This window comes from Puma concolor, chromosome B1, assembly GCF_028749965.1.
Source record: "Puma concolor isolate L17-30 chromosome B1, mPumCon1.1.hap2, whole genome shotgun sequence".
NCBI classification, from domain to species: domain Eukaryota; kingdom Metazoa; phylum Chordata; class Mammalia; order Carnivora; family Felidae; genus Puma; species Puma concolor.
The window spans coordinates 141,856,129-141,881,282 of record NC_141670.1 but is presented as its reverse complement, the minus strand read 5'-3'; positions in this window follow the sequence as shown (position 1 = coordinate 141,881,282).

Sequence of the window (25,154 nt, the reverse complement as noted above, 5' to 3'; positions counted from 1 at the left end):
AAAAATTAAATGGGTTTAATAATATTTATCCTACCTGCATGAAAGAGTAATTCTGAAACTTGAGTAGGGTTCTGTATTTAATTGAGTTTATATATTTATTGTAAAATACTTTATAAACATGAGGCATTGCTTCCTGTTAAGTACCAGACACTTTAGGGAAGAGGAATAATTTGAAATATACTCTCTTTGGCATTGAAAACTGCATTGCCCAATATTGTAGCCTCTAGCCACATGTAGCTATTTACATTTAAATTAATGAAAATTAAATAAAATTGAAATTTTAGTTCCTCAGTTACACGAGACACTTTTCAAGTGCTCAGTAGCTAAATATGTCTAGAGAGTATTCTGCTGCATAGCACAGATATAGACTTTGTCCATCATGGCAGAGAGTCGTATTGGAAAGCTTCTGTCCAGAACTTACAAGTTATTTTAGGAGGCAAAATAAATATCCTCGAAATAACCTGAAAACAACCAACATGATATGTTAGCATCTACAAAGTAATATTCTAAAAAATAAAATAATATCATATAAAATAAAATACTAAGGAAGCATACAAGACAAGGAGAGTGGGGGAGAAGTCAGGGTGTGGCAGGTGGATTCAAAAAGGCTTCCCTGGAAAATATGATTTTGAAATGCCTCCTTAAGGAGGTGAATCGGGAAAAGGACAGATGGACTTCGGGGGGGGGGGGGAAGAGAAGGCATGTCAGGAAGAGAGACACCAAGACAGAGATTAGTATATGTGACATGTGAGTTTCTAAACTAGTCCAAAGATCAGCAGGCATTTATTTATACACTAAACACTTATTCCCTGGTACTAGTGTTAAGTGGTAGGAATTAAGAGTACACAGACGCATAATATATAGTTTCTGTCTATGTGCTATAAGAAAGAGAAGACTACCAAAAAGGCCTCTAACATGCAAGTCCAAGTAAGTGTTATATAATTGTTATAAAGGCTCTAAGGAGTTGTGCACTTTTTACCGGTGAGGGGTTCCTGGAAAGGGTGCCAAATGAACAGAACTTAGAAGAACAAGTAAGATTTGGGGAAACATGAGTGATTTCAAGGGAAAATAATGGAGAGAAGAAGAAGAGGGGCGAATTCACCAGGCTCTGGATGGTCCAGCTGAATGGAGCCTAAATGCCTACATATGAGAACTGAGAGAAATCTGGAAAATATAAACCTGAGGATATAATGGTTAAAAAGATTCAATTCCTAGCCTTATACCTTGCAAGTAATTAGGAATCTCAATGCAGACTGATAGGTCCTCTGCTGAAGAAAATACAGGTGCTTTGGAAGCGTAGGGGGAAAGAGTGTCTAGCCAAGCCTTTGGGGCCAGTGAAGTTTACATTTAGAAAGTGTTCTGAGGGATGATATTGGAAAGTTGAGTAGGGGCTAACCAGGCAAAGGGTAGAACATAATACTCAACAAAGACAAAAATGTTCGCAGATTCAAGAAGGGAGGGATGTGTTGCATTGAAGTATATTTCAGTGGGTTCAAGGCAAGAGGTTTAGTTAGAGAGACATGCTGGAGAGGAAAGCAAGAACCAGGTCATAAGAGCCACTGCAATCCACTTCCAGTTGTTCACACTCAGAAAATATTTGGGGGAACCTGGGTGCCTCAGTCAGTTGAGAATCCAATTCTTGATATCTGCTCAGGTCGTGATCCCAGAGTCATGGGATCAAGCCCCACATCAGGCTCCACACTGAGCATGGAGCCTGCTTAAGATTCTCCCTTTCTCTCTCTCTGCCCCTCTCCTCTACTCACACACTTTCTCTAAAAAAAGAAAGAAAAAAGAAAAAAAAAACAAATTTAAAGAAAATATTTAAAGATTTTTGTCAAGGATGAGTCTAAATCAGAGTTTCACTCAGTCCCCCCTCCCTTTCTCCATGGCTCCTGCTATCTCTCTCCCTTACTGCAATGTGGATTGGAGAGAAAGCAGACCAGGAAGCCAGCCAGGAGGCTATTATAGCATCTTTGGATGAAAGGCAATGGTGGTCTAAATGTAGGGAATCATCATGGGATAGAGAGAAGTGAAACACGGGCTACAGATGTTTAAGTAGTATAATAACAGGACTCGACCATTGATTGAATTTGGAGTTTGAAGGGAAGAGCATTTCCCCCTTTGATTTCTGGCTTAGGCAAAATGTGGGAGGTTCTGTTTTAGACATGTTGAGTACAAGTTGAGTCTGAACTATCCAAATGATTGGTATGGGACAGTGGGTAAAACGAGTCTGGAGTAAGAGAGACCTCACTGGAGATAAAGACTTAAAATTCTATGGCACATTGACAACGCTATAAGAGCTTCCAGAAAGAATATGGCTCAAGTATTTTCTAAGTAGATTAGCTTTTTAAAGATAGATCAACTCAATTGTGTTGTGTTGTGGTAATTACCATGCCATTTCTTGAAGTAGTTGTTTTCATTTCTTGTCATTTACCTCCCCTATATATATATTAAAAAAAAATCTAAAATAATCTTCTGCATGAAAATCTCAAAACGCCTATCATAATCTCAATCCTTCCATTTAACTGTTTATTTTTCTTGGGATATTCCTAGAAACCTACTGATACTTCAATGTTGAAATATCAAACTTGATCTTAGTTTTGTAAAGTAATTACAGTTTGAGGAGGAAAGATATTGTCAAACATCTACCCTTTGAAATACCCCTTTTAAGATATTCTTTTCTGGGGTGCCTGGGTGGCTCAGTCGGTTAAGCATCTGACTTTGACTCAGGTCATGATCTCGCAGCTTGTGAGTTCGAGCCCTGCATCAGGCCCCGTGCCCAGTAGCTCAGAGCATGGATCCTGCTTTGGATTCTGTGTCTCCCTCTCTCTGCCTCTTCCCCAGCTCCCTTTCTCTCTCTCTCTCTCTCTCTCTCTCTCTCTCTCTCTCTCTCAAATAAACATTAAAAAATTTAGAAAATAAAAAGATATTCTTTTCTGTGACTTACATGATTTCCATGTGTGCAAGAAGAGTTTCTTGATCACGCACAGTGTTTTTGCTTCAGTGCAGATTAGGATTCCACAGATATCTTAATTTGGAAATTTGCATCCAATACAAAGTAGCATATGGAGTGAAAAAAAAAAGTGGAAGTAAAAGTTCTAAAATCACATTAATCCCTCTATGATTATGAGGTGCTTTTCCTTCTTTAATTTTTGTGTGTGTGTTTATGATTTGTAAGCATTATTTTACATCATTAAAAAATAAATATTATTGATACAGTGGCTTCACTATCTTACTGCGTCATATGTGTACAAAATATTAGTGTTGGTATTGTTTTTCATGCTTTGAATTGTATTATCCAGCATTCCTTTAAATGTCTTCATTACCCATAGACTCATTTTAATTTTATTGTAAGCAAAATGTAGTCCAGGTACAGATGGTATAAGATGACTTAATAAGTAGGGAAAAATCTTCAGCAATCTGGTTCTATATCCATCATGAGACTGTAGCATTAAAAATGGTCTTTATCATACAGATAATGCAGAGGGAACCGATCGATGGCTGTACAAGTTGCCACTACCTGGCAACTTCGCATATGGGGCTGGGGATAATTATTACCATTTTATACTTTTTAACAAGTCGATTCAATTGACCTTTCTACTTCCAGACTCAGTATAACTGGCAAATCAATATTATCAACAGTAATTAAAACTGCCAGCAATATGAAAGAGATCAGCCTGATAAATTGTATACAATTAAACTCTTATTTAAGTGGTTTTCTAAAATTATCACAAACGAAGGAATGAAGGATGAGAACCAAATTTTCTAAAAGTGTAGCACATGCTCTATACTGGCTAGAAAAAAAATAATTCTGAGCACTCTTTTATTTGCCTCTCTGTAATCAAATGCTAACGTATTTGTTTTGAGAACTAAAACTAAGCATCCCCTACATACTCTATACTTCATGGAAGTTTTAAAAAAGCAGGAGAATAACGAAAAGAAAGAAAGAAATGCTCTAGGCACTCATCAGTAGTGTCAGGGAGAATAGTGTTCAACGAAGTATATCTTCAGTTTTAAAATAATCAACTGGTTGATTACAAACTGCTCTGCGCATAGAACAAAAGTCTCCTATAAGAGTTACTTAATAATAGTTATAGGAAGACACATGAAAATTCAGATTTTATTATTTTTGTATTTAAAGTATTTTTTTAACATTTATTTATTATTGAGAGACAGAGCATGAGCATGGGAGGGACAGAGAGAGGGGCAGTCACAGAACCTGAAACAGGGTCCAGGCTCTGAGCTGTCAGCACAGAGCCTGACACCGGGCTTAAACTCACAAACCACAAGATTATGACTTGAGCCGAAGTCAGACACTTAACCAGCTGAGCCACCCAGGCGCCCCGAAAATAGAAATTTTAAAAGGGCATATTATTCATTTACTTTCAGTAAAAATATTATAGTAATGCTTCTGTTTATTCACTAAGGCAATGGGAAGAAATGGAGTAATTATTGTATATAATACCTAAAACAATCTCATTTATTTCATTTCATTCATTCTAGCCTAATATTTTGTTTTGTTTTTTTCTCTAATATAATAAGGTGTCAAATAACATAATTTCCTGTATATTAGTCATAGCCCTCTTTCTTTTTCCAAATCAAATGTTGGTGGCCAGATGCATAACGTACCAGAGTCCTGTTAATGTCTTCCCCTGGAACATTTCAGAGACAGATGTGCTGGCTGGTTTCTGGTTAAGTTTAGTAGTTCCTTAAGGAGAAAATTGTTTTAAAAAATGAGTTAGAAGCAGTTCATCGCAAGGGCACAAATAAAAATCATTTCATCTCAAATACATCTCCAACTTCAAGTGATTCTAAACATGGAAGATTACTTTTTTCATATGCAAATGTATCTAGTGTCTTTTTAATTTTATCTCCATTCTTTAGAAACTGTGGCTAACAAATATAATATTCTTCTCACGAGCATATGATTCTTTGTACATTTTTGTTCATTTTGACGTTACCTAATAAAGAGTACGTGGTAGGTTAGAGCCTGAAAACCTACCTATAGAGAGGAGTGTAGAAAGCCAGAGGGGAAAGGGCAACATTAAAGCCTTCTGCTGAGACGTCCTTTCTGACAAGAGCCTGAGACAGAACACTCTTGAACAGCTACTTCTTCTTGAGCAAGTGATTAATGTTGTTGGCAGAAAGACATGACCACAACATATAGCTCAGCAACTCAGTCTCCTGTACCAGATTTATGAAGCCTGGGTCAATATAAATTGTTTTAAGAGAGCTCGCAACCTTGTAATTCACTAGGGGACAATGATGGAAAGGAAAACATGGCCTTGGTGTTGTCTTTGCTCACCATTTTCATTGGCAGATGTATAATTGAGTAAAAAACTATCTTGGCATTTAATGAGCAGGTAAAATATGAAGAATAGCTCTCTTTGAATCCCATCTTTAATCTTCAGTGATAGCTCAGGCATTAGAGACAAAGGTGAGTTTAAAAGGGGCAGAGTTGACACGCTATTCCATTAGAGGATTCATCAACCAAGTTCACTGGTTGAATTGAGGTATTTATTTTTGTGTTTTTACATTTCGAGTAAAAGAATTCTTTTAAAGCATGCACATGTTGGGAAGATATTTTGCATATGAAAACCATGCCTTTCAAAAGTACATAATTGAACAATTCAACATAATACAAAAAGTTCCTGACTTTGAAGTTTATTTTAAAGTCAAATGGAAACAACCACCTACACTATTATCTTCATGTAATATATATCCACCTAGATGATTTTTAAAGGACCTTTCAGGCCATTAGACTAAAATAACAAAATAAGTCATAAGCACAGCATCACAAGCTTATTATCACCCCATTGTCATCTAAAGGGCTCATTCCTTTTATTACATCTATTTCTCATATTATCCTCTTTTATAAAAGCATTCACACTTAAGCAAAATTGTTCTCATCAATGAAAGCATTGTCTGAATTACATAGTTCTTCAAGTGTGGTGTTCACTCTTTAAAGTTACTCTATGGAACCAACTCAGAAAGGGCAGTCATTCATTTTTTTGAGAGGCACATCCTGGATCCTGAATGAGATGAACAGTATTTAATTTCAGTTGTAGTTATAGAAGGGAAAGGAGGAAATGGATGAGTCTTCAAGAAGATGTCCAAGTGAAAATCAAAATGGAAAGTTGGTGAATAACTGTGGTCATATCAACTTAGATTGGTTTACAACATGTCACATGATTTTGCTACTCTATTTACAAAATGCATTTCTGAAAGTTAAATTTTTTTTTTAACCTTTTAATTTATTTTGAGAGACAGAGAGAGCAGAACAGGGGCAGAGAGAGAGGGAGAGAGAGAATCCAAGGCGGGCTCTGTGCTGTCAGCTCAGAGCCTGATGCGGGCTTGAACTCATGAACCATGAGATCATGACCTGAGCCTAAACCAAGAATCAGACACTTAACCAACTGAGCCAACCAGCATCAGTTTAAATTTTAGTAAGACTATGCTGTACAACCTAAAAGTAAAGTAAAATAAAATCAATATTTTCTATTGTTTTATTTGTTTGATGAAAAAGCTAGATATCTGAGAACAAATGTCAGGGTGAATTTATCTTTCATCTGAATTGTGTAGCAAGAATATTACATATGTCATAATCTGAGTACTACCAAAGGATCCTTGTGGAACTGCATTTCCAACACAGCATGTCTGGACGGTATGTATGTCTCGAATTCATACTGTCAATCACTTTTTCAGAGGAAAGTACCAACAGTCCTTATTAAAGTAAGAAAACAATTCATTGACATAGTAATACCTCATTACAAATTAGTTTATGAAATTAGCTAAATAGTAAGATGATAGTGATAATATTAGCTAACACCTGTGATAGTTGAGGACACAGGGCATAAAAGGTTGGGGGCACAGTTAGGCCACATAGTATCAATGGTGTTGCAAAATGGAGAATATTCTTCCCACATTCACACCCACAAAGAGAACTGTAATGCCTCACAGTCTTGCTGAGAATCAGTGATTTATAGACTGAGATGGAAAAAACGTATTTGTGCATACACAAATATATATACGAATACATATATGCACATACACTTATAGAGGGATATGCACATATACGTATATGCACACACACATGCATAACAGGTTTATATAAATGTGAATATAGCTGAGACATTAGTGATAATATGAACTAAAAGAACAATAGTGTCCTAAAATCTAAGGCATAGAATACCTATATGAAATCTACAGGGTTAATTTCTAAGTACACTTTTCAGAAAATTATATTTAATTAGGTTCAAACAGGTATATCTCCTTTAGAACTTTTTTCAAGTTTTGCCATTCTTTTCAGTCATTACATTATCATTAAGTATTATTTATTGAGGAAATGCATGATTGTTTATTAAGGGATTGAAGTAATTATTATTTATTGAGTGCTCACAATATGCCAGGGACGGCTGGCAGAGCGTAAAGGGACACTGTCCTACCCTTGAAGAATTCATCAGATAAAGAGGAAAGACAGATGCACTTGGCCTTAGCCTTTAATGAGGTTATTGGTGCTTATGTTACACGAAGAGGATGTTCATGCATATGAGCGTGTGTGTATTCAAACAGTATGCCACTGACTTGACTATTTCATTTCATCACCAATTAATTCATAGAAGTTTGGCCCTCAGAAAGTTGAGATGAAAGTCACATATCATGTTGGAAATTATTGGCCTTGTATAATTAGGAAAGGGGCCCTGATGGTGTTTGGTTCCTTAAAATCATCAAGTACGAATGCTTCTAAACATAATAACAATAAAATAAAATACTATAATAGATACTTGTATATATACCAGTGAGAATAAACATATGTTAATATGTTTTATTATTGTATTAGTTAACATCTATTGTATTTATTTATTATATTATTGTATTATTTATTTATTTACTTATTTATTGTATTAGGTGTCAAGAATGAGGTTTGACATAATTGCCTCACAGAACCTCCCGCTCCTTTCCATTTCGTGCCGACCAGAGGTACCTACACTGATGTGTATCATTCCCCTAGGGGTTTTTGTACTTTTATTCTGTCTATATTTATCCATAACATATACTATTGGTTTGTTTGCTTTAAAAATTTATACAAATTTTACCTTATGACAGATACCTTTAGGCAAGTTACTTTTTTCACTCAATGTTCTATTCTTGGGATTTCTCCATATTGATACATTTATTTTAACAATATGAATGCTCCATGGCTATTCACCCTGTGGTCCACAAAAAAAGCATTAGATGATTTCCACTTTTTCATAAGCATTGGTTCCCAATAAACATTTGCACCCAAAACTCCATTTCACCATCTGCTTCTTAGAAACCAGCCTGTATAGCTCAGGCAGGTAGTTCCAGGCACTGTGTTTTGTGATAGGTTTCTGATTCCTAAAACAGATGTCCAGACTTTTATGATGCTTATAAGCCCTATCCATTCTTATCCTTCTTATCTCAGTGACTCCCTCAATTTCCTGCTATTTCTAGAAGCTCTATTTTCACCTTCTCACCTTTTTTTCCCCACCACATAAAAAGACAAAGAAAGGCCCACGTCCCATTCATGACAAGGCTTCTGTGTGCATTCTGGATCTTATTCTGCTCTTTGGGGACTCGGGTCTGGTATCGCATGACTTCCTTCTCTACTGGCTTCCCCACACCTTGGTCAATAAATAAATTGAAGTCACCTTGTTTTAGAAGGAAGCGGTAACAAAAATATTATCTCTTTTGATCTACGAAGTCCAATATCTGACCTTTCCAGCCAACCTCCCCATTAACTTCTTATCCCACTGAAATCTGGCTTTTACAACCACTAGTTCACTGAAATTATTTTTATCAAGGTCCCTAGTGACCACTTGATTACTAAATCCAATGGATATTTTTCAGTCCTTGCCCTACTTAACTTTCTTCAGGACTTTCAAAAGTTAATCCATTTTTGGAATTTTATTAACATTGTAAGTATTTCAAGTACACACGTGTCTCAAATATAAAAATTCACATAATAAATATAACAGACACTCATTACTTATCGTTTGGATTAAACGAATACAGACATTTTGCCATATTTTTTAACTCTATTAATAAATAAATAAAACATAAAAGATGCCATCCTTTCCCTGTTTCTTCCTTTCCAGGAGTAACTTATAACCTAAAGTCATTGTGTATTATATCCACTTCTTCCTTTTCCAAATATTATGATTCATTAACTTATACACATCACTCTTTCTTGGTTCTCTCACACAATTTGACTATCAGTTTTTACAATCACTTTTGGGCTCTACTTCCATCCATATATTCCTGCTACAGGTATTCCCTGACAGTCTATTGAAAATTGCCATTTATATATTTCACAGAGGCAAGTGGGTGGGACCAGAACTAAGTTCATTGTCCCCCACAATAATTAGAGTGAAGCCTACTGCTGGAATAAATAAGCTTGTTTGTCCCCTACATTAGTGCAGTAATTTTAAAATATGTCCACAAATTCTTTGACACTCCCCCCTTCAAAAGGTGGAGCCTAATTCCCTCCCATTGACTATGAGCTGGATTTAATAACTCCATTCTAATGAATAGGATAAGGCAGAAACAATGGTACACAGCTTCCAAAACTAGGTCATTAGAAAGCATTGTGTTCTCTCTCTCTCTCTCTCTCTCTCTCTCTCTCTCTTTCATCTCTCCTCTCACACTTGCTCTGGGGTGAAACCTTCTAAGTCATAGGGACACTACTCATGGAACTCTGTCAAGAGGTTCATGTGTCTATGGACTGAGGTCTTCTGTCAAGAGCCACCTGAGTGAGTTATCTTAGAAATAATTTTTGGTCCAAGTCAAACCTTTCCACATTAATGACTCTTGCGAGTTAAAGGGGCCAGAGTCAGAAACCTGTGGGATTTCTTGATTCCCCAACTCCCTTCACCCCATACAGGTAATCAGTCACAAATCTTGTTGATTCTAATCCCATAATAATTTTTTTTTCCAATACATTTTACTTTCTTTCTCTTCTGTCATTACAGGCTAAGACCACGGCAACAATCTCCCACTGACAGCCCCACAAATTTTGCACACTCTGATCCATTCTCCTGCATAACTTGTCAAACTCCACATCTGATTATATCTCTTTTCCTTAAAAATAAATTTTAATTAACAAAATAGTCCTGATTAGTCCATTACCAAACAATTATCTTCTAAGCACTTTAAAATAGGGGGCAGGGAATGGTTAGACATGACACTGGAGTCTTTGAGTAATTTTCTAAGCTCATCTCATGACATTTTCCTCACTTCAAATTACAGATTTCAGCCATGCTAAACTTCTGTAATTTCCCCCCAAGTGGACCATGTTCTCTTTTGCTTCATTAATACTATATATGCCTCTCTGCTCCTCCTTCATCTGTACTCTTTACCTACTGAGTCTCATTTAAAGCATCACCTTCCCCAAGAAGTTTTTTCTGAGTACCTAGTCGGTATTTGTCCACTCTCCTATAACCCCCTATGCACAAATATCTATCACTTTCTTTTCTCTGCCACTGGACCCTTTTGGAATTAGAAGCTTAACTATGCTTGCGTACATAGTAGATGTCCCCTGAAAGATTTTTTTGAGGCAGGGGTGGGGCAGGGGGAGATGGAGAGAGGGAATCTTAAACAGGCTCCATGCCCAGTGCAGAGCTCCACGAAGGAGGGCTTGATCTCATGACCATGAGATCATGACCTGAGCCAAAATAGAGATTTGGATGCTTAACAGACTGAGCCACCCAGGCACCCCCCAGAAGATATTTTTAAATGACCAAATGCATGTATGGATGAAGCAAGTCAAATTGAAAATTTAGTTTCTCAGTCTTTCTAGCTATATTATAAGTGCTCACATATGGCTAGTGGCTACTCTACTGTACAGTGTAGATTTACAGATTTCCATTATCTAACAGGTTCTATTGGACAGTGCAACCTAAGATTAGATTAACTGGAACAGGAATATTTAAGAAGAGAAAGGGAAAACTAATGATAGCTAGCAAGAAATAGGAGAATAAAGAAAGGAGGAAATTGGTTATGATTTCTAGATGTCATGATTAGTTGATGAGTTGACAGACATAGGAAATGCCAAGCTCTGCAGAGGCCAAGATGAGAGATTATTCGTGTCGTTGCTGTGGTAGTTGTTGAGTGTGAGATGACAGTTGCACATCCTGGTGGATACTTCCTGTGTCACTGTCCAAAGTTAATATAAAAAACTCTGTTCTACAACTTGACTTTATAACAGGAGATCCTTCATTAAACATTTTCCTGTTTCTCCTGTTTAATTTAGAGAACCATCCCCAAACAATGCTGGATTCTCACTGTCCTTATGATGTCCTACGTTTAGAATAAATGAGTTTTGTGAAAATCACCAAATTGGGTTGTTTCTCCATTCAGAAATATATGTTTTTTCCTGTGTATTAAATTTAACCATTTAAAAAGTTCACAATGGTATCATGGGGTAAGTGTATACAAATTTATCAAGCATTTGAACTTTTTTAAAAATTGCCCACAAAGACATCAAAGGACTTTAAAATTTTCTCCTAGAATGATACAACACTAACTCCTACTTTAACAACACTGACATACTGCTCCTTAAATGCTTCAATACACTACTCTGAGCTACTACATTTATCTTGTAAAAGGCATCAGGGATTTATACAAATACATATTAAGTATGATAGATTGATTACCTTAGAATTCATATTTTGTCTATAATGGAACACAGCTGTTAGTACTTGCCCAGTAACTGACTGGTTAAATTTTCCGAATATAGAGAATTTCCCTATTCCATAGAAATAAACTTTGTTTTTAAGCCAAATCTCTGAGCAGGATGTTGAAGAAATCTGTGTCCTAAAAGATCTTTGATATCTCATGCTCTAAATGTTTTAAAGAGCATTAAAAATTATACAAAATTCTGTCCAATTAATTAAATAAAACTGACCTGCATTTTCCTTTTTATATATTAATCTCATATCACATAGGGATCAATAGATGTTTTTGAAATAAGCCATTTAATTTTTCTTCCAGTTTGTATATCTAAGCCAGTCATGGGACATCACATTCCTTTAACTTCAGGTGCCCCCCCCCCACTGCCCCCCGCAACCTACTCCTCTATTTTCACGTGTGTTTTCCTTGTTAAACTTTATTTGCTGATAATTAGTTTATGTTCTTCTGACATTTACATTGTTTAGTGGGTTTATTTTTATGGTAGTTTTATATTTACTCCAAAATGTAAGCCTTTTTTTTTGAACAGTGAATCTTTATATTTGACTTTAAAAAAAAAAAATTATAATTTACATAAAAAGTTTTCTAAACACTTAGTTCTGTTGATAGTTTCTTACATCTATGTAACTATCACCCAAAACAAAGTACTGATTCTCAAAGGTTTGCATACATTTAAAATCTGTGAGAGGGCTTATTAAATACAGATTCCTGGGTCCCTCCTTCTGAATTCCTGTTTCTATTTCAGTAGGTCTGGTGTGGGACCCAAGAATTTGCATGTTCATCAAGTTCCCAGGTAGTACTTACATTGCTGGTCTGGACCACCCTTCAAGAGTGACCAGTTATAGAGCATTGTATTCATACCCAACACATTCCTTCATTCTCTTTTCCAGTAAACCCAATACTCTGCACACTGCCTATCTAGCCATTTGCTGATTTCGTTCACTATAGTTTAGTTTTGCCTATCCTTGGGCATAATATAAAAGGAATGATTATTTTGTGTCTTCTTTCACTCGATATGAGCCACTGAATTTTTTAAGTAGTCAAACATTAGTCATTGTAACATATATGGTCTTCAGATATTTTGAATTTTTGATTTCTGTATTTTATCTTTCATTAACTGCTCATCTTTTTTTTTTTTTTTTTAAGTTTTTTTAAGGTTATTTTTGAGAAAGACAGAGTGTGTGAGCAGGGGAGGGACAGAAAGAGGGAGACACAGAATCCGAAGCAGGCTCCAGGCTCCAGGCTCCAGGCTCCCAGCTGTCAGCACAGAGCCTGACACGGGGCTTGAACTCACCAGCTGTGAGATCATGACCTGAGCCAAAGTCGGTCACCCAACCGACTGAGCCACACACGTGCCCCACTGCTCATCTTTTATATTATTTGTATTTGATATGTTAAATTTTATTTTGATTTATGCTTTGCTATACTTATTTTATTTATTATATTTTTGTGTCATTGAATTAGACTTACTTTTACTTTCCATTCTATTTTAATCTTTCTATGATAAAATGGAAACCACTGAATTTTAAGAAAGAATTTAAGTAATTTTTATTTGTGATTGTAAATGATATACTTGGTCTGTCATTCTGGAACTTTAGTTTCCATAGTTTGTCTTTATTTTATGGTTATTTTATTGCTACTTTTTATGATCTTCGTATAAACAACTTTGTTTTGTTTAGCTTTATTTCTGTCTTCCTCAGTTATTTGGAAATAAATAATTTACTTTTAGCTCTATAAATGTCTACTTTTGAAATGACTTTAAAATTTTTTTTCAACATAAGTGATTCTAAACACCAAATTCAATAAATAATTTACACATTCTTATTCTCCCGTATGTAAAATCTCAACACATGCTACCTGACCAGGTTCTGCGACTGCCCTTTGCTCTAGGTAAAAGAAGTGTGTTTTAACCATTCAGCAAACACCCAGTGTAATTTCTTTGTTTCTGCTCATGCTGGTCTATAAAAGTCTTTCTCTTCATGCACCTCTTTGGAGTTCCTTTCTACCTGTTGATTGGATGCTGCCTGATTCATGAATCGCTGAATAAAAGCCTATTTGGTCATTAGATTGTGGAAAATTTTCTTGCAACATAAGTTAGCAGATTAAGCGAGGTAAGTGATTTAGAGTGTAAGGTCTTTCAAGTTCATTATCATGGTTTTATCTTTTGTCTCTTTTTTCTTAATTTAAAAAGATTCTCTGTGTTTTCAATGTGACTAAAGACTCTGCAGCATCTATTCTGGTAATATTGTTTTTTGTTGATCTAGCTATTCAAATTTTAGTTTCTTTCTAGTTTTTACCTTAACTCACTTAATTTCCTCTTCATCTCACTATTGTAGTCTTTGTATCTCACATTATTAACTTTTAATTTCATTCTTTCCTTTAATTATGGATATTTATAAATAGCTGCATCAGAGGTTTCAATCCAAATGGCATTTTAAAAAGGAAATATATCTGCTTTTGAGTAAAATTATAATTTCTTAAAAATAAAATTCAGTAGCATCACTCTTTTCTGTACATCAACTGCTATATTTAAATTTATGTATCTAAATCTTCATGTGCATTTATTATGTGATTTTAATAGTTTTTATAATGAAATCATAGTATAGCTACATATTATAACCTAGTATTTTTAAATAAGTATATATATATATATACATATATATACTTATATACGCATATATATATACTACACATTTCCCATGTGATCGAGTATTCTTCAATATATCATATGTACCAGAATTTAATTTATTGCTGCCCTATTATTGTTATTTAGATGGGTTCCAATCCTTTATTATTATTGATTTGTTACAATACTTAATCATATGGTTACAATTTTGTCTTTAATTTTTTTCTTTTTTTAGAAAACATAAAGCAAATTTATTTGATTCTAGAGAATGAACATACTAATTGCCTTCCAGAAGAGTTATTTATTCTCAATAACAGTAGAACAATATATGACACTAGAAAACTACACACACATACTCTCTCTCTCTCTCACACACACACACACACACACACACACATTCTTTTTTTAATGGTGCCAGTTGTGATTGACTCAATGTCCTCTCACAGTGTTCTTTAGCTTTGTAACAGGAAAATTGAAAGCAATAATTCAGAATTAGGGACTTGCTATGGTGGATGTGTGGCCAATGGCTATAGACAAAGAACAATACTGTTGAGTCTTTCAAAATTACTAGTAAAAAGGTGTTGGTTGGCATGAGGAAAACCAGAATTTTTCCACCTGAGTTTCAATAAATTGGATTGATCTGAAATTAAAACAAACATAAATTTTCAAATGCCATTATGCAGATCTGAGTAATTTTTAATTCAGTTTCATTCTCAAAGCATATGATATGAATTTAAATTGTTACTTGAAATAAATTTATTTCAAGGAAATATTTTCACAGGCCAAATTCTTAAATTCATTCTCTATGTTAGTGTGATAGACAGAATAATACTCCCTTCACCCAAAGATGTCCAGATCATGTGATTATGTTACCTTACATGTCAAAAGGAACTTTTCAGATGTGATTAAGATGAAGGTCCCTGAAATGAGATTATCCTGGGTTTTCTACCCAATCTAATCATTCCTTAAAAGTGGAAGAGAAAGGCAAAAGACTAGGTCTGAGACCTGCAAAGTGAGGAAGTCTGAGTTGCCGTGGTTGGCGTTGAAGGAGGAGGAAGGAAGCCAGGAGCCAGTGGATGGGGTTGTCCCAAACAGAAACCCAGACACCTTAATCCTATAACCTTAAAGAAAGAGATTCTCCCTTTTGGCTCCATAAAAAATGCTGTCGGACTTCTGATCTACAGAACTGGAAGATAGTAAATTTGTGTTGTTTTAAGACATCAGAGTTATGGCAATTTGTTATATCAGCAATAAAAAAAAAACTATTAAAATTAGAGATAAGAAGCCTCGTAACAGTCAAGAATCATGTTTCTATCTTTTTCACTGCTGTGAATCAGTGACCAGCAAAGAGCCTTAGCATGTTGCCAGTAATCAGTAAATATCTATTGATTTAACTAATTAATCAAGCTGCATACATTGTTTTCATTATTTTGGCTTTTCTTAGTAGGAGAAATAGTCTCACTAGAGTTTAGAAGAGGAATAGAAATTAAATTCTGTTTTATAACTAGCTTAAAAATTTAAACAAAACCCTGGCAAAAGAGTAATTTCTTATGTGATTAGCTAAATATAGCTTTGTATGAATGGGGAGGTTGGATCCTTCCAATGTAATGCTTGATCTCATTTTATTTGATTAGGCAAATTATGGAACGACAGCACGAAATGCATTGCTATACTATTGTTGGCTCCAAAATGTGAATCTCGTTATAGCAGTGGCCTTGAGGCCTTTTAGTGTTGAATGGAAATGAACAAGTTATACTAGTTCAAAAGAATGTTCACACACACACACACACACACACACATTAATTATACTCTTTCGTAGAGGAAAGCTTAACTCTTGGGCTACAATTTAGAAAAAAAAAGAGGAAATGGCACATCTGTCAATTTATAAACATGATAAAAATAGCCAAACAATATGTATGTTGCAGCAATTCCAAAAACGGAATTTCTGGGTGTGGAGGTTCAATGAACTTGCTGTTGCTCTCAGGGGGTGGAGGTGAGGCATGGTGGTCACTAGTTCAGCCTTGCAACCTGTAGTTAAGCCTCGTGGCTGCTAGTTGAGGGTCGCCCCTCAAGTCACTGCCTCTTATTTCCACTGGATGGAAGATGGAATCCAGCAGGAGAATCAGAGCTCACTGGCTGCTTCCATGGAGTGGGAAGGGGTTGAATGATGGAGGCACGGGGGCTTGGAACAGCAGCTTCCCACTTGGCTCCCGTGTAAACACCAGGGTTGGGTGAGCGTGGCCTGTTTCTGTTGTTATTTGGTTGGATTTGACCAAGTATTGCCAGAAAAGCTTTCCGTTGGTAGGCCCCCTTTCCCATATCCTTTAGCTGGTTGAAAGAGGCTTTCTTTGGGGTTTTCTATGTCCTATTGGGGATTCCCAGCTGGAGGTTGTTGGGGAAGCCTTTCCAGGGTAATGCAGTAAGAAAACCCAGGGACCTGCGTGTCATTCCTCGAGTTCTATGGCCTCTGCCTTCTTCTTTCCACCTTTCACGGGCTTCCTATGTTTTTGTTTTTGTTGTGTTATGTGCAGGAATTTTGGATTGCAATAGGGAGGACATGGGAGGAACTGGGAATACTCAGTCATGGAGGAACTGGAAGTCTGAATAATCAATTTCTAGCTCATTAACAAATATTCATTGAGAGCCTAGTATGTGCCAGGCACCCCGCTGTTCTGTTATATTTATGTTGCTAAGTGAAGAGGACTAAAGCAAAGAGGGAAGGAAGGAAACACTACAAACCCTCACAGTCTCAGCGACAACTTCACTGCCCTCTCTAATGACTCACACTAGGTTATTCCCCTCCCATTACATGCCCCAATACCACTTTATATTTCCCCTTTACAGAACTCATGACCTGGAATTGTCTTGTTCAATGTCCTCAGTTGCCAGTGAGATTGCCGAGACCAGTTTGTCTTTCTCACTGCAATATCCCATCGCCCTGTACACAGACTGGCACTAGGTAGGCATCACCAGTATTCATTAAATTAGCTAAATATGTGAATCCAAGTCGGTTTCCTCTCTGCCTGACTTTGCTCTTACCTTTGCTTTCCATCCCTTGTAAAATGGCTGCGTTGGCTTCTGACCTCCTTGGTCAGTTTTTGGCAACAGAACCAACTCCCTGAATTTACACATGGGAGGGGGCGGTCTTCACATTCCTGGCTACTAAGCACAACTAACCTTTCCTACCCCCAGGACTCCACCCCAGACACATCATGCCGCCATTCTCCAGGAGCTATGGGAACATTAGGTGCTGAAGGATTGTGATACGTGGCTTCATCCTCTGCAGCATTGTTCTTCACCTGCTTTGTGTAGGTCAATTGGTAAAATGGAGGGGAAACATCGATGTCAAAGTAGAATAAATACCTGGAAGAGTTAATCGTCACAAGATAAAAACGCAAACTATAAATCGAGTTCAGTTTTCCATGGTGAAGGGTCACTTCACCATATGATCCTTGGAAATTAAAACCAAGACTGAATTAATTATCCTTTTACTGTCTTGGGTTTTCTTTGCCTTCTTGTTCAACATTAACTGCCTCTGAAATTATGTTAAAGCAATGATCTCTATCATAATGTCCTTCAGCTGGCCCTGAAAACAATTTCCTACAGAAACCTTCATTTTTCCTAGGAATCACGTCAACCTTCTTAACCTCATCATTTTTATGGTATTTTGTTTTGTTTTGTTTACCCTTAGGGGATATTAAATTTTTATGTGGCTTAACTTATCTGTGAGTTAGACCAAAGTAATGTTTTAAAGTACGTTAAATGATTTAAAAGTATTTTGCTTCCTCAGAAAGGCTGTTAATATACACGGAAAATTGTGTGGCAGCAAAATGAGATACTCTCAGCGGTACAGAGTTTATCTAGGGTTTCCCATATAAAGCAGGCCCCATTTAGCATTAAATCTCATTTTATGTGATCAGGGTTTATTTTTAAATGGGCCACTCAGGATTCATGCTGCAAGACTTTTTTTTACTGAGCATCATGGGAAGGCCATTTTTTTTCCACCCGTACCCTTATACCACAATTTCACACTCAATTTGCGTAGGTTTTCACCAAATTTGCACTGTATACGTAGTATGTAGCCAATACATATTTATTAAATAAAAACAAGGAAAAATACATGTGGAAGTACTTTGGAAAATTATAAAAGGATATATAAATGCAAGTTATGAGTGTTAAGTGATTTGCCTGGCTTTCTTTGAACGTGCTAAGAAATCATTATTTTCAGATGTCAAAATGCTTATGTCAATAATCCGGATATCATTAGGATTGTGAAGCTGTACACAAAAGTTCATAGTTTGGGTCATTTATAGCATTTTCTAACACAAATATGTTTATTAGAAGGAGCGTGTGTGTGTGTGTGTGTGTGTGTGTATAGCTATATAAAGTAAAAAATATGAGAGATGTAAATGCTATTCCTATCGCATGTAGGGAATCTAATAATTTCTTCCTAAGAACTCAAGGTTCATTGGCACATGATATAATATTTTAGGGGAAATCTGGAGAAACTGATCCCTTTTATTTCTATCATTTAGAGTTTATCAATTTGATTGCTACTTGAACAATGTTTGAAATAAATGTGAGTTTTATTGACTTTAAGATCACTCTCCTTTCTTACTATATATATGTGTATATGTATGTATATATGTGTATATATATACACACACACGTATATATATGTATATATATGTACACACGTTTGTGTGTGTGTGTGTATAATATATATATTATTCTAGGAAAACAGTTAATAGGTGGGGGCAACTTACTATATAAGATCTATATAATATTACCTTAAACCCATTCATCAGTTTTGAATGGCCAGTTCTCAATATTTTTGCACATTTTCAGAGAAGCTCATTTTTATATTAATCTTAAGGATCATTTTATCCTGCCTTGAAAGTTTTCCTGAACTCAAGCAACTTCCTTAAGTAACACAAAAACGGAGTTAGCAGACAAGTGAAACTATCAGGCAGTGGGGCTTACACTGCAGGAATGCCTGCCATTGAAAACAGAGCACCAGGCATTTCCATTCTTAAAAACACAAACATCTCCTATCATTTTCTCAATTTATGCTCTAACCTCCTACAGTGTTGCTCAGTCCTTTTCTCTCTCTGTCTTCTTTTTTCTCCATTTTATTTCCCTTCTATTTCAGGGGAGGGGGGAATGCCTCCAAGATTTGTTTTATGCAGAGAAATTCAGTTTTGTTCAGCCGCCGTTGCAGAACGCGGATTGGAGATTCATGTCACGTGGGAGAACTGAACTGAAGCTTCGAAGAGACGACTTACAAGAGCCCCTCCTCTCTGAGTTAAGTTCTTAAGACAAAGGCTGTCATGCTCTTTCGTTCGTTACAAAGAAGAGAGCAAAGGCAGTTTATTATTCCAGTTACCCAAGCGCACAGGCAACTAGAGTACAAGATATTTTTAACTCCTCGTATTGCTTTGAATAATACCAACTTGAAATACAATTCCTCTATACGAATCGCTGTTCTTTGGGAAACATATGCATGAACTTACACAAAATTTTAAGGAAGAGAAGATCTTTCAGTACTTCACACACATCTCCCTGCTTCCATTTTCGACTCCTAATACTCTCCACCCAGGAGTTAGAGTCATTTTTTCCCATGTCTAAAACATAACGCATCACTATCCTGGTCATCTCCAATAGCTTGCTTCCTATCATGGTGAGAGTATCTGAGAGTATCGTCTTCTCTCCCTCTGGGGCCTTTGGGGGCTGCTTACACGCTCTGCTTTCTGCTGACTCATCTTCTTCTCCTGTCACAGACTCTCTCTCTCCCTCTCAAACCCCCTGCCCTTTTCCATTCAACTGCTTGTTCTTACCAAGCTCATTTCTGTCTCAGCACCTGAGAATGTGCTTTCCCTCTATCTGGAATTGTCACACCCTCAGAGAAACCTTCCCTGACCACCTCAACTGTAAATCCTTTCTGCTCAGTTTTTATCTCATCCTGCTTTATTTTCTTCATAGCACACGTGGCATGTATTATATATTTGTCACTTTAAGAGACCATCTCTGGAAGTCCCGTTGTTTATTTTCTAGTTCCTCACTTGAATGTAAAATCCACAAAACCAGAGATCTTATCCCCCTTCGCTATTCTTTCCCCAAAACCCTTTTAAACAAATTATGACATAACATTAAAATGGGAGTCTTTTGTCTAAGGTGTAGCAGAAGCCTCAAGAGTTGAGGAGTGACATCCAAATGTGCATTACACTAGATCTTCTGGGCAGAACATGCTGTGATTGTGGAACTGGTTCCACAGGTCACAGGTCGCCTAGCACTCACAGGTCGCCTAGCTAATGTGAGGGTAAGGAATCTAAGAATGACAAGAGACACAGGGGGAGGCCAGACCCCAGGGATCTAGGCACAGGGGTGACAAGTCCCAAAGAGATGGAGGGGGGGGGGGTAGGTAGTACCATGGCCAAATTATTCAAAATAGTAGTACTCTTTTTGAATCTTTAAAAGTAACAGAAAAAAAAATACAAGTGTGAAGCAAGAATGACTAGTTCTAACTTTAAACACATGGCATCTGTTTAAAACTGAGGGGTATGTTTTAATTGAGGCAGTAGAAACTAAAGGCTCCCATAATTCAAGAGGGTATAACAAGCTCAGAAATATAATATCCAGACAGTGCAGTGATGTGAGACTTTAGGAGAGATGTTGAATTATTTGTGATACACCCTTTCCCTGATAGTCTCCTCTCTAATCTATGCCTCAAAATGTCAACCTAGTAAATATTGTTTTCCTGCTTTAGACCTTCAATGCTTTAGACTTTTCAACCTGAAGAGACAGTAAAAATTGTGAACATGGCCCTACACTGTCTGATCCTTCCTAAACCACCCTGTGCCATCTTTTTCCAGTCTTCTTGGCTCTCTATGCTGTAATTCATATCTCTTGGTCCTCCCAGGTAGCTTAAATTTCTATTAATTCTAGGGCATGCTTTTTCACTGTCCACAACATTCTTCTTTCCTTCTTCCTTTCTGTCCTTATCCTTCCAAGTTCTTGCTTCTTCCAGTTTTTCACTAAAACCCTCAAGCCAGTTAAGTCTTCACTATTTGCAAACACAGCACTCACACATTTAAAATACGCATCCTACTTGTTACCTATTCACTTAAGGTATTTTCTTCTCCAGTAGAATGTAAGCTCACTTATTTATTATATCACTTCCCTAGTGATCCACATATTGTCTGGCCCTCAGTAGGCATTCAATAGTTATTTGTTGAATTTTCTGTTGTGGAGTGTGTGTTCTGGAGTGACATTATACATGGGACCAAACAATACGATTAAGACTCCATTTTAAGGGTGCCTGGGTGGCTCAGTCGGTTAAGCATCTGACGTTTGATTTTGGCTCAGGTCGTGATCTCACTATTGTGAGATCGAGACCCGCACTGGGCTCAGCATGGAATGTGGAGCCTGCTTGGGATTCTCTCTCTGTATCCCTGCTCATCCATGTGCACACACACTCTCTCTCTCTCTCAAAATAAACTTAAAAATATATATAGGAGTGCCTGGGTGGCTCAGTCTGTTAAGCGTCTGACTTTAGCTCAGGTCATGATCTCGCCAGTTTGTGAGTTTGAGCCCCACGTCGGGCTCTGTGCTAACAACTCAGAGCCTGGAGCCTGCTTTGGATTCTGTGTCTCCTCCTCTCTCTGCCCCTTCGATGCTCATGCTCTCTCTCCGTCTGTCAATAATAAACGTTAAAAAAATTTAAAAATAAAGAAATAAATATATAAAATATATATATGAGGTAAGATCGCAGCCAATGACCTATATAAACACAGGGTGTGTCATGTGTGAATGCCACAGGATTTGGGACAAAATAGTCAATACAAGCATTTAAGAAAGGTTTTTCAAGTTCTTTTTTACATGTGTATTTCTGATGTTAGCAACATCCACTTACTTTTGTCCTTTGTCTCTAGTGATATTTAAATACCTTCTAAATAGATTTTCAGTACCATAGCATAAAGTATTACAGGGACTAAATCTAGGTTAACTTCTGGGCTTGTGCAGATAGGCCAGGTAAATTCTCCAGAGGCAACAAAAAACTGCCCATATGCTTCTCAGCCTTGTGTGAGGTTTATCATCTGACAAAAAAAAAATGTTCCAAGAATTTATCCCTTGGCATTTTTCCTTTTCTGAGAAGAATTTCAAGTAAAATATAAAGCAGTAGAATGGGGACAAATGGAATTCCTCCAAAAACAAAATCACTTGTGGGATGACAAGATCTAAAGAATATGGGCAGGCAAGGATTTAATGGAGACAGTTGAACTCAACTGGTATATTTTCTTAGGGTGTCAGATGCAAGGAAAATATTTAGTGAAGGTAAATCATTCTAATGTTTGTGGTAAGCTGAATAATGCCCCCACAAGATGTTTATGTCCTAAGCCCCAGAACCTGTGACTATTACCATACATGGCAAAAGAGACTCTGCTGGTGTGATTATGTTAAGGATGTTGAGGAAAGAAATCAGAAAAACAAAAGGTGACTGTAGTAGAGGTTGGAATAATACATTCTGAAGATGGAAGAAGGGGCCACAAGCCAAAGGTTACAGAGGATGACCAGGAAACTAGAAGCTGAAAGTGACCAGGAAACAAACTCTCCTCTCAGAGCCTCCAGAGGGAACAAAATCTGCTGAAACCTTAACTTTTTAGCTCATTGAAACTGATTTTGGACTTCTGACCTCCAGACCTGTAAGAAAATAAATCTGTGTTTTAAGCCACTAAGTTTGTGGTAATTTGTGACAGAAGCAATAGAAAAGTAACACAAGCCCTCTCTTTTCAATTTAATTGATTTATCAAAAACATTTTTTTTCTGAGTTAGAAATTATAGACATATGCATAATGTCCTTGGGTTGAAATTTTTGGACTGATTTTGGAAGAGTTGAGGGCAATCTTTTTTAAAGCATAGTAATCCCTCCCATTTTATACATGATTAGAAAAAATAATTTGATGTGTATACTAGGTTTACTCTACCAGTTCAATGGATTTAATAATTTTGAAACCATTTGTGTATTGGTCTTTATCATTTGAATTGAATTTTTAAAAAATCATTGATATAAACATATCATTTCAATGCTTTCTGGATGGTTGTAGGAATACAGAGATACTGAAAATTAATGCCACTGTGATTTTCTTTTTAGTGGTATGCCATATTATTCTAATCACATCAGTATCCTTTAAAATGAGATAAAACACACTGAATATTTACCAATATAATTTGGTCTTTGATACCCTTTGAAAAAATATACCAGTTAACATCCAACTTCTGCTCAGGTCATGATCTCGCTGTTCCTGCGTTTGAGCCCCGCAATGGGCTCTGTGGTGATAGTTAAGAGCCTGGAGCCTGCTTCAGATTTTGTGTCTCCCTCTCTCTCTTCCCCTTCCCCATGCACTCTCTCTCAAAAATAAACATTTAAAAAATTAACTATATACGTGTGTGTGTGTATGTATGTATATATATATATGTGTGTGTGTTTGTGTGTGTGTGTATATATATATATATATATATATATATATATATATATATATAATCTTTTAAAGCTTTCTGAAATATTCCGCTCCTTATGAAGAATCCCATGAAATTAATTATAGAAGTCATGGAGCTTCTTCCATTTTTTTTAAACATTAAGAATTTGTTGAAGATATTTTACACTTGAACATATTGTTTAAAATATAATCTTTCTGGGGCGCCTGGGTGGCGCAGTCGGTTAAGCGTCCGACTTCAACCAGGTCACGATCTCACGGTCCGTGAGTTCGAGCCCCGCGTCGGGCTCTGGGCTGATGGCTCAGAGCCTGGAGCCTGTTTCCGATTCTGTGTCTCCCTCTCTCTCTGCCCCTCGCCCGTTCATGCTCTGTCTCTCTCTGTCCCAAAAATAAATAAACGTTGAAAAAAAAAAAAAATAAAATATAATCTTTCTCCCCATGTGACAGCCTCACACAAACAAAGTATTTAAAGAAGATGAAGGTCTGTCATTGCTCTATTTAATTAACAGAGACTTTTCGGATTATAAGATGTTAAAAAAAGAACTCAAAAGAAGACTTTAGCGTGATAATATTAATCATCTCATTTCACATCAGAATTTCAACTGGTAATTCTATTTACAGGTGTCATCTGCTAGAACTAGTCAATCTTATTTTATATTGTGAGTTTTTCTTTCCCCAGCTACTTACACAAATCAGATGGTGACGTACAAAAGCATGGCTAGAGGTTTACATTCGCTTCTAATTTAGCCTATGATGTAACAATTTCTTTTTTCTATCATCCATGATTTTGGAAGCTCTCAGTTCCTTTGTTTTGCATCTACATTGTTTAATCACCTTGCCTTTTAGTGCATAAAGGCAATGCGTATCCTTTGGATAGTATACATTCTAGAAGATGAACTCTTGATGTTTCTAACCAAATTGAGATCTACTTAAATGTACATTTTAATAACTTTTACAATTACTTTTGGATTATCCACTGACGTTTACAATCTTGTGAGTATTATTTACCTAAAACATAAATAACTTTATAGTAATTAGGAGACAACGTTAAGCATCCATTTTCTTTTAATTCTTACTTCCAAAGTTCTCTTCTACAATAAGACAATGGTAACTGTGGAAGTTTAGCAATTCTAAAATACTACATATCCTGAGTAGTATTGAAATTACTCAGTAAAATGTCTTCCACTGAATACTTCCCATGGGGGATATAAGCACAGTTATTGTCAATGAAGATTGTTTTCCAATTTCGACTAAGGAGAGAAAAGTTTAGTTTTTCTTAACTTCACTTAAAGAATAATTTAACTTTCTGCAGAGTACACAGTACC